Source organism: Penaeus monodon, chromosome 14 (assembly GCF_015228065.2).
Source record: "Penaeus monodon isolate SGIC_2016 chromosome 14, NSTDA_Pmon_1, whole genome shotgun sequence".
NCBI lineage: Eukaryota > Metazoa > Arthropoda > Malacostraca > Decapoda > Penaeidae > Penaeus > Penaeus monodon.
Genome location: NC_051399.1, coordinates 7,807,741 through 7,818,545, shown reverse-complemented (window position 1 = coordinate 7,818,545; position 10,805 = coordinate 7,807,741).

Here is a 10,805-nt window from a genome sequence, read left to right as displayed (position 1 = left end):
CCCAAAAAGACCCTTGGCATTCTTAAAACATTAGAATATCCATTAATGAAATAAAAGAAACAGAAGAAAAAGAAAAAAGCAACACAAGAAACATCAAATGTATACTCACACAGACTTACAGAAAGAAACCCTAAGGAAAGAGTTTTGTGATGGAGCGTATTTGAATAATTTACGCTGCCCCGCTTTGCACCTTAACGTTTTGTGTAAATTCGTTGAGAAAGTATCGTTTTCTCTTATTGCTGGAAGTCGAGATGTGTAAATTGTATACAATGTACATGAGTAGGTGATGCGTGTTGATCCGAGTTGGGAATATAAAAGACCGATTTTAAAAATATATTTAGATCTCGGTGGCAGCATCGGCATCGTCTGTGACTTGCAGATAGCAAGACCCGGGATCGAGACCAGAGGAAACCTTCTTTGACTTAGGGAAAAGTTAACAGGTGTTTCTTAACACCTGCTCGTGTTTGGCGGTTCACGAGCGTTCTCCACGGAGATAACGTCCCCCTCTCGAGGTCAGAGGTCAACTCGGGTCGGCAGCTATATAGAGAGGCGGAGCAGCAGGCCACACGGTTTGATAAAATCGGTAAGCTGGTGTCTGGCTGGCCCACTCGGTAGCTGTTTTGCTCTCTCCTCTCTCTCTCTCTCCCTCTCGCTCTCTCTCCCTCTCTCCCTCTCTCTCTCTCTCTCTCTCTCTCTCTCTCTCTCTCTCTCTCTCTCTCTCTCTCTCTCTCTCTCTCTCTCTCTCTCTCTCTCTCTCTCTCCCCCTCCCTCTCTCTCTCTCTCTCTCTCTCTCTCTCACTATTGCTTAATTTATTAAGCAATAGTGATTTATTAATTTATAAATTTATTATTTTATAAATTTATTAATTTATTAATTTATTAAGGATATTAATAATAATAATGATAATAATAATAATAATGATAATGATAATGATAATGATAATGATAATTATCTCTCTCCCTCTCTCTCTCTCTCTCTTATTATATAGCAAGGATAATTAAGGATATTAATAATGATAATGATAATAATAATAATAATAATGATAATGATGATAATTATAATAATAATAATGATAATAATAATAATAACACCCACTTCCTACTCTCACTTCAGAAGCAGGTTATTGTAGTGTGGCTCGTCCCCACGCGCGACTTTATCTCTCGCGACGGCGCTTATCATCTCCCGCGCGCTTCCCTGGTCGGGCAATCTGTACCTTCCCTGCACACCCATTCCCCTTTCCCCCATCTCCAACCTCTCCCGTTCTCTGTTCATTCCGTCCCTCCATGGCTTATACCTCACCCCCATATTTGCTCTTCTGTTTTCCCCGACTCACCAAAATCAAATATCCCTCCTACTGTCCTTCTCACACATTTCCTTGACCATGTCTCCACTCATTCCTCTAGTATTCACGTATATACTGATGGCTCCAAATCCACCTCCGGTGCTGGTTTTGCAGTAATCTTCCCAACTCGTACTTTCAAATACTCCCTTCCTCCTGAATCCAGTGTCCTTACTACAGAACTGTATGCACTCCTTTTTGCTCTAAAACATATACTCACTCTCCTCTTCCTCTTTTACAATTTTTACTGACTCCCGTAATTCATTAACTCTCATAAAGTCAATACACACCACCAACCCCCTTGTTTGTAAGATCCAGAACTGGTTGTTCTACCTGTCCACACGCCATAAAACAATCAAATTTTGCTGGGTGCCCAGCCATGTTGGAATCCCCGGCAATGAACAGGCAGATACACTAGCACGCCACGCCTCTATGTCCACATCATACCAACCACGCTTCTCACGTATCCCAGCCACGGATTATTACCAACACTTTAAGACCTTCTTGTATAATCGATGGCAATCTTTTTGGTCAAGCCTCCGCACTAATAAATTACATTCTGTAAAACTATCAATCTCCTCCTGGTCAGCTCCATTTCATCGGAACAGACGTTGGGAGACCGCTCTCGCCCGATTACGCATTGGCCACACCCGTCTAACACACTCCTATCTGATGTCACAATCTGATCCACCCTTATGTTCCTTATGTAATGTTCCCCTTTCAATCCCACACATCCTATTGTCGTGCCCACGTTTTGAAACAACCCGTACCTCTGCTTTCCCCCACCTATCCTCCCTTCACCGACCTCCCAACCTATCAGACATCTTTACAGAATCCCACACTTTCTGCTTCAACAACCTATTCTCTTTCCTCAAACAGATACATATCCTTCATCTAATCTAACTCCTTACCACACCCGACCCTAACCCTTTCACTCACCAATTCCTTTGCCCAGCTTAGACAACTAATCACTAACTCAACCACCCTTCCCTAACATTAACTATAGTGCTACATGACCTTAGATGTCTAGCACATTTCTCTTGCTTTTAACCATTAACCATTCCCTGCACAGCATTTTTCCATCTGCCGGTGTCCATCCTTTTACCCTAATCATTAGTAGTTTTTATCCTTGATTTTCGTGTTTTCTTTTTGTTTTAGTTTGCCCATTTTGGTACATTTTCTTTGGTTCTCTCATTTGACTTTGATTAGCTTACCTTTTTACTTATTAAATGCAGATCTTTGTCGGCATGCCTAGTTTTAATTATCTATTGGTTTAATTATTTTATTCAATTGTAAATAAATCATATAGATATTTTAGCAATTAGGATGACCACTTTTACAAACATCATTTTTATCTATTATTTTACTCGTGTTCATTCGTTCATTACTGTGATTGTTTTACATTTTTATAATTTTAACTAAATTAATTATTTGTCAATTTATCAGTAGGTTTTTATTTTCATCCACTTTTAAACTTGTACATAGTGACGTCACCGTCACCCCCTCACCCCCCAATGACCGCGAAAACTAAACAGTTAGGCAGAGACCGTAGCGAAAATTGATGTTTTCTCTCATTATTTTTCTGAGTGAAACCGGCTTGACGCCTAAAAGAGCGACAAAAGAGAAATGTTAAGTCTGAAGTATCTTTGACTTGCGTATACGAGCTGAATGTGATCATGCTTTTATATAATAATAATCATTAATAGTTACGAGTGCTTTTCTTTTTTACAGGTTTTATGATTCCCTTTTACTTTAATTTTATACTGCACGTTTTTCTCGAATTTAAAATTTGTTTTAAGCTTTCATTTTCTAGTATTTTAGCTTATTATATTTTAATTCATTTTTAACGTAATTCTTAAAGATGGTTTTGCTTTAGTTTTTATTACTTCGTTGTGTTGCGTTTTTATCGAGCGACGGAGGGGGTAATGCTAGAACCACGCCAAAATAAGCTCCTCTGATCACGCTACCCCCTTATACCAGGGATTAAAATCATTCACTTTATTTGCGTAACGCGGCCCTGGTCATACTAATTGTTTTCATACACCACATTATTATTATTCATATATTATCATTATTATAATAATTGTTAATATTAGCGCTATTCTTGTTATTATTATCAATAAAATTATTATTATCATTATCATTATTATTATTTTTATTATTATTATTATTATTATTATTATTATTATTATTATCATTATTATTGTTGTTGTTATTATTATTATTACGTTATTATTATTTTTATTTTTTCCTTAGATCTGCTAATTAAAATCAAACACCGGGTCTCTACCAGCGACCTGGGGTGATTGAAGTTTGAGGCAAATGGAACACTAACAGAAATACGCTCACAACTTCTGCAGCAGGCTCCTTGAGTGTATAGCAAAAGCAGTACATTACCTCATTATACTCTTCCCTTGTCCATTTAAGTCTTGTTTTCTTTTGATTGTTAGTACAAGATGGTCGAACCGCAGGGCCAGGGGTGGGAACTATCCCGTCCTAGTAACCTGGCGGATTTTGATAAATGGAAGAGTTAGACTTAGTTCTGCCCTGAGGGATGTGCCCCTTGTTGATCCGTGTGACGGGCGACGCTTCATCATCCACTTCCTACTCTCACTTCAGAAACAGGATACATTTCAGCCTCACTGCGAAGAAGCTGGACATCCTGCGCCAATCACCAACTGGCATTTCCACGTCCCTGCGGGCACGGTGTTTGACGCACCACTCGACGCCCCGTGGACATCATGTAGCCTATTAAGTCTTTATACTGGGGCGGCTAAGCAGTGATCCCTCCCCAGGGGAGTAGTTGTTTAGGCAATCATTGTTGGTGGTTCCCAACCCACCATCACATCCACGATAGACTCACCCACTACCGTATCTAGGTTCTATTTACCTAGAATTATGTAAATCAGCATGCTTGCTCACACACGTGCGCGGGCGATGCGTGTGCACATGGTGTACTTATGCATTCGCATGCGGTGATCTGTGTTATTATTATTATTTTTATTATTATTATTATTATTATTATTATTATTATTATTATTATTATTATCATCATTACTATTACTATTATTATTTTGTACAAAAGTTTCCTTAGATCTGCTAATTAAAATCAAACACCGAGTCACTACCAGCAACCTGGGGTGATTGAAGTTTGAGGCAATGGAACATCAACAAAAACATGCAAAATATGCAGAACAACCACAAATCAAAACATCCAGTCAAATCAATTCACGCACACAGAGAACACTTCAGATTGATAACGCTCTTCTGAGAACATGTGCTGTTCTGTTTAAGACTATTTTTTGGACTTCTTCTAATTTTGGATTTCCTGGTATTTGTTCAAGAAACTTATCCGTACCTTTCTTTATAAGGCCAAGAGCTCCAATGACAACAGGCAAAGTTTTAGTTTTTAAATGCCACATCTTTTCCACCTCTATTTCCAGGTCTTTATACTTTGATATCTTCTCGAACACTTTTGTTAGGACGTTTCTGTCTGAAGGGATGCTCATATCTATAAACAGGCAAGTGTTGTTTATTTTGTCCTTGATGGTGATATCTGGACGATTTGCTTATATAGTTCGATCTGTGTGAATTGGAAAGTTCCACAAGATTGTAGCATCTTTGCCTTCAGTAACTGGCTCTGGATGGTGTTTGTACCATTTATCCTGTGTTCCGATAGAAAAGTGTTTGCAGATCTTCCAGTGCAGGTACTTGCCCACTCTGTCGTGTCGATTTTTGTACTCATTCGGTGTTAATATTGAGCAACCAGATACAAGGTGATCAATTGTCTCAACCTTGTCTTCACAAAACCTACACTTTGGGTCAGTGCCATTGTGCAAGATGTTAGCTTGATAGTTTCTGGTAAACAAACTTTGATCTTGGGCTGCAAGAATAAAACCCTCTGTTTCCCCTTTAAGTCCAGAGCTTCTAAGCCACTGATGGGTCGCAGTTTCATCTACATCAGTATGTTTGTTTCGAGCTGCAAACTGTCCGTGGAGAGGCTTTTCATGCCACCTAGATTCAAGTTTTTCTTGTCCGACCTTCTTTGCTTTTTGTTTTTTATGTTTAGCAGCCAATGTTGGCAACATATGTTCGATGTTTTTGCTCTGAGTACCTAATTCCTGAGAACATTTATTTGATTCCTTTACTATTGAGTGTAACCTTTTAGAGTTTTCATGTACTCTAACTAATTGAAGCATCCAATTGTTGGTTAGATCTAAGTATTGCAAGAGACCAATCGTTGTTGTTTTGTTAGATAATTCTCATCATTATCATTAGCATTATTATTATGATTATCATTATTATTATTAATATCCTTAAATTAAAGCAAAACAGCTACCGAGTGGGCCAGCCAGACACCAGCTTACCGATTTTATCAAACCGTGTGGCCTGCTGCTCCGCCTCTCTATATAGCTGCCGACCCGAGTTGACCTCTGACCTCGAGAGGGGGACGTTATCTCCGTGGAGAACGCTCGTGAACCGCCAAACACGAGCAGGTGTTAAGAAACACCTGTTAACTTTTCCCTAAGTCAAAGAAGGTTTCCTCTGGTCTCGATCCCGGGTCTTGCAATCTGCAAGTCACAGACGATGCCGATGCTGCCACCGAGATCTAAATATATTTTTAAAAATCGGTCCTTTTATATTCCCAACTCGGATCAACACGCATCACCTACTCACGTACATTGTATACAATTTACACATCTCGACTTCCAGCAATAAGAGAAAACGATACTTTCTCAACGGATTTACACAAAACGTTAAGGTGCAAAGCGGGGCAGCGTAAATTATTCAAATACGCTCCATCACAAAACTCTTTCCTTAGGGTTTCTTTCTGTAAGTCTGTGTGAGTGTACATTTGATGTTTCTTGTGTTGCTTTTTTTTTTCTTTATCTTTTATTTTCATTAATGAGGTATTCTAATGCTTGTAAAGAATGCCAAGCGTGCATTGTCTTTGTGATATCAGGATCCTATTTTGTCAACACAACACAGATCGTATTTAGTCAACACAGTTGTCTTAATAAATTGCTAGTGACTTGGTACTTTTCTCATTAATAAAATAATGTTCATATCCGTTGAAGTATATATACAAATTTAGACGTTTGTATCGATAACTCAGGTCTCCCTATAGACCACCTAGAGTAGCAAACATATAAAAGCAGTTATACCTAAAATTATTATTCACAGAAAACGTTAGTGTGTGACTACATTCAAAGAAAGCGAGTAAATTTTATGGGAAACAATTTTGTTATGCTATATTTCTCCAGTCTCAAACGCATTTAGCTTAAAGGAAAAATGACTTATTGTTGACTCCGTATTCATTAACGCTTTGATCATTGTTGACATCAGGAGAGAGAGAGAGAGAAAGAGAAAGAGAGAAAAAGAAAGAGAAAGAGAAAGAGAGAGTGAAAGAGAAAGAGAGAAGAGAGACAGAGAAAAAAGAGAAAGAGAAAAGAGTCAGAGAGAAAAGAGAGAGAGACAAAAAAAAATAGAGGAAGAAAAGAGAGAGAGAGAGAGAAGAGAAAAGAGTAATAATAATAATAATAATAATAATAATAATAATAATAATAATCTTTATTTCCAATTTACATTGGTTATTCTGTACATCACATATATACAATTACAATTTAATTGTTGGACTACATATCACATAGTATCACATATCACATAGTTTATAACATGATTTTGTTTATAACATTTAAATTGAAAATTAAACAATATAGATTTTATACACTGGATTACATACAATGTAAAACATACAATTTACAAAATACATATGATCACATTCAATAAACCTTTAAATATAATATATTGTGTGTTACATTTTCATAAAATTAGACAAGAAATTATATACATTGAGTCACATAAAATATATTTACATATTCAAAGTAAAATAGATGAAAATCAATATGATTCACTTTGTTTGTAGAAGAGATATTTCTTTAATTTGTTTTTAAATCAGTAAAGGGATCGTGTTTCCTAATGTCTCTTGGAATTTCGTTCCATATTTGAGGGCCTCTCACTGTCAACATTTTCGCACCGGTTACAGTATTCGTTCTTGGGACATATAAATCATTACTTTGTCTAGTCATCATACCTCTTACCTCTCTTACAGTTGCAACATCAAATAAAGATTTAGGAAACCGACTGTTCATTATTTTAAAAACAAATATGCACATGTCATAAAAGCATTGATTTTCTATCCTCAGCCATTCCAACTCTTTAAAAGCAGGGGACACATGATTATACTTTCGTAAACCACCAACAGCGACTTTAGCAGCGAACTTTTGTAGCTTCTGTACTCTTTTAATTTGAATTGTATTGGTCACTCCCCAAACTCGCGAACAGTAGCTAATAATGCTTAATACTAACGACTGTACAATCATGATTCGTGTTGACTTTTCGAAACAATCTGCTCTTCGGTTAAGGTATAAGAGGGTTCCTATTACTTTCCTATGCATCTCATCTATAGGAACGTTAAAAAGCATATACTGATCTATATAATGTCCAAGGTTTTTAACAACTGTGTTGGGTTTTATGGAATTTCCATTAAAATTTATAGTGACATCATCAGGTAGATTTGAAATTATATGCCTAGAACCAATAAATAAGCATTGTGTTTTCTTTTCATTCAAGAGTAGACCATTATTTTGAAAATATGTTCTAACTGTAGATAAAAGATTTTCAGCTCTTGCAATCACTTGAGCAATATTATCAACATTCCCACAGAGAGAGAGAGAATGAGAAAAGAGAGAGAGAGAGAAAAGACAGAGAGACAAAAGTGATTGAAAAGAGAGAGAGAGAGAGAGAGAGAGAGAGAGAGAGAGAGAGAGAGAGAGAGAGAGTGAGAGAGAGAGAGAGAGAGAGAGAGAGAGAAGAGAGAGAGAGAGAGAGAGAGAGAGAGAGAGAGAGAGAGAGAGAGAGAGAGAGGGAGAACGAAAGAGAGACAGAGAGAGAGAGAGGAAGAGAGAAGAGAGAGAGAAAAGAGAGAGAGAGAGAAGGAGAGAGAAGAGAGAGAGATGAAAGAGAGGAGAGAAGAGAGAGAGATAGAGAGAGAGAGAGAAGAAGAGAGGAGAGAGAAGCGAGAGAGAGAGAACAAGAGAGAGAAGAGAGAGATAGAGGGGGGGGAAGAGAAAGAAAGAGACAGACAGACAGAGTGAGTTGATTGTGAGAGAGAGGGGGGAGAGGGAGAGGGAGAGAAAGACGATAGAGAAGAGAGAGAGAGAGAGAGAGAGAAAGAGAAAGAGAAAGAGAAAGAGAGAGAGAGAGAGACAGACAGACGGACAGATTTTCTCCCCTCTCTCTCCTCCTCTCTCTCTCTTCCCCCTCTCTCTCTCTCCCCTCTCTCTCCTCTCCCTCTCTCTCTCTCTCTCTCTCGCTCTCTCTCAAAGTCGACCACAATCATATTGCATCGTGGCGTTGACAGCGGGGCCCAAGGATCACGAATATGATTTATTAATTGTTGATATTACTAAAATGCTTTTGTTAGTATCATTATTATTATTATTGTTATTGTTGTTATTATTTTTATTATTATTATTATTATTATTATTATTATTATTATTATTATTATTATCATTGTTATTATTAATACTGTAATCGTTATTATTATTTGTGTTATTAGAATTATCATTATAATCATAACAATTAGTCTTATTATTATTCTAATTATCAATATCATTATCACTGATAATGATGTTATTATCACTGTTGTTTTTATTATTACTATTATTATTATTGTTTTTGTAATCATTATTACCATATTCATTATTGTTATTATTATCATTTTACCATTATTTTTACCAATCGCAGCCAAACAAAATGGCGCCTCTCCCTCTGGCATTTCGTCGACTTGTTTGACACAGACCGTCGACTTCGTTGTTTTGTTTAAAAATTCTTTGGAATTTTATCAGTTTCAAAATCTATTGACTAGCGAGTAAGATTATTTCTTCTGGATGATAAAAGACACTAATACTGCAATAATTAGTATGATTATATGCTCTTGATAAGTATAATTTCAGTGAAAATGCGTTGCTGAAACGTGACTTGCATTTAATGATTGACTGTGCCGCGTCTTCTTTGGTTGCGCCATATTACGCCATTATTATTATGATTATTGTCTTCATTATTATCATCATCATCATCATAACCATCTTTGCCATCCTCATCATCACCATCATCATTATCCTCACCTTCATCTTCATTCTCATCATCATCATCATCGCCATAATTATCACCATCATCAACATAATTACTATCATTCTCATCACCATCGTCCATCACCATCAACAAATTACTATCATCCTCATCACCATCGTCCATCACCATCATCGTCATCCATTATAATCATCTAGATTAGATTGAGCTGTATATCCTGGTTATGACGTTGAACTGCATCCCCCTGCTGCCTTGTAGGGTATGCTTCTTCAGGCAAAGGCTAGGTCCACCGCCCTACGTCTGTGGTGGCATCAGGTAGGGCATCCGGCCTTAATACGAAGCTGCCAATCTAATAATATGATGTGGATAAAAAATCGATCCGCACCGGCGACCCATGATGAACATGGAAAAGCCAGTTGAAGAAGATTAGATTGAGCTGTCATTATCATCACTGAATTGTCATTGTCATTATTACAATCTTCATCCTCATTCCCATCATCATCACCATCTTCATAGTCATAATCATTATTGCAACCTTCATCATTATCACCATCATCATAAATATCGTCATTATCACAACATTTCCAATAACCTCAACTTCAGCATCATAATCACTTTCACCATTATTATCCTCATCACCATCTCTGTCATTATCACCATTACCATCCTCATTATCATCACCAGCATAATCATCACTATCACCCTATTCATCATCATCATCATCATCACCATAATCATCATCATTGTGACTTACACACCATCATCACCATGAAACGCATTTTGTGAAAAAAGGCTATAAATCTCTGCTCAAAGATATTAAATAATTGGCGGAGATAATTTCGGCCTCTGACATCGCAGCGCTTCTCTGGCGCCACGCTGTCTGCGCCGCTCGCCGCCGGCCGGACCCCTGGCGCCGCTCGCTCTGGAACTCGGGCAACATTGCTTGTTGCCGCTGATATATCACATATTTCATATCAGCAGCTGGTATATCACATATTTTGTATATCACGTATTCTGTGACACTGCGATCGGAGAGCCTGTATGGTTTTAATTCATTTTCTGTGTTACAATCGCCGAGAAGGCCTCGGCGAGTACCACTGGGTCAACACATGGTCTGTATCAACCGTAAGAGCTGACCTGTCACAAAATATTTGTGCGAGGGTCGTGCGGGGATGGCTCTCATATTCATTTATCGAGAGCGACTAACTAATTTTTATAACATATGAAGTAGAATGTTAAATTGACGCTGTAGCCTTGTAAAGTTTAAAAAAATGTGAGGGCAGGTTTCGAGGGGAACCTCATGCCTCACGA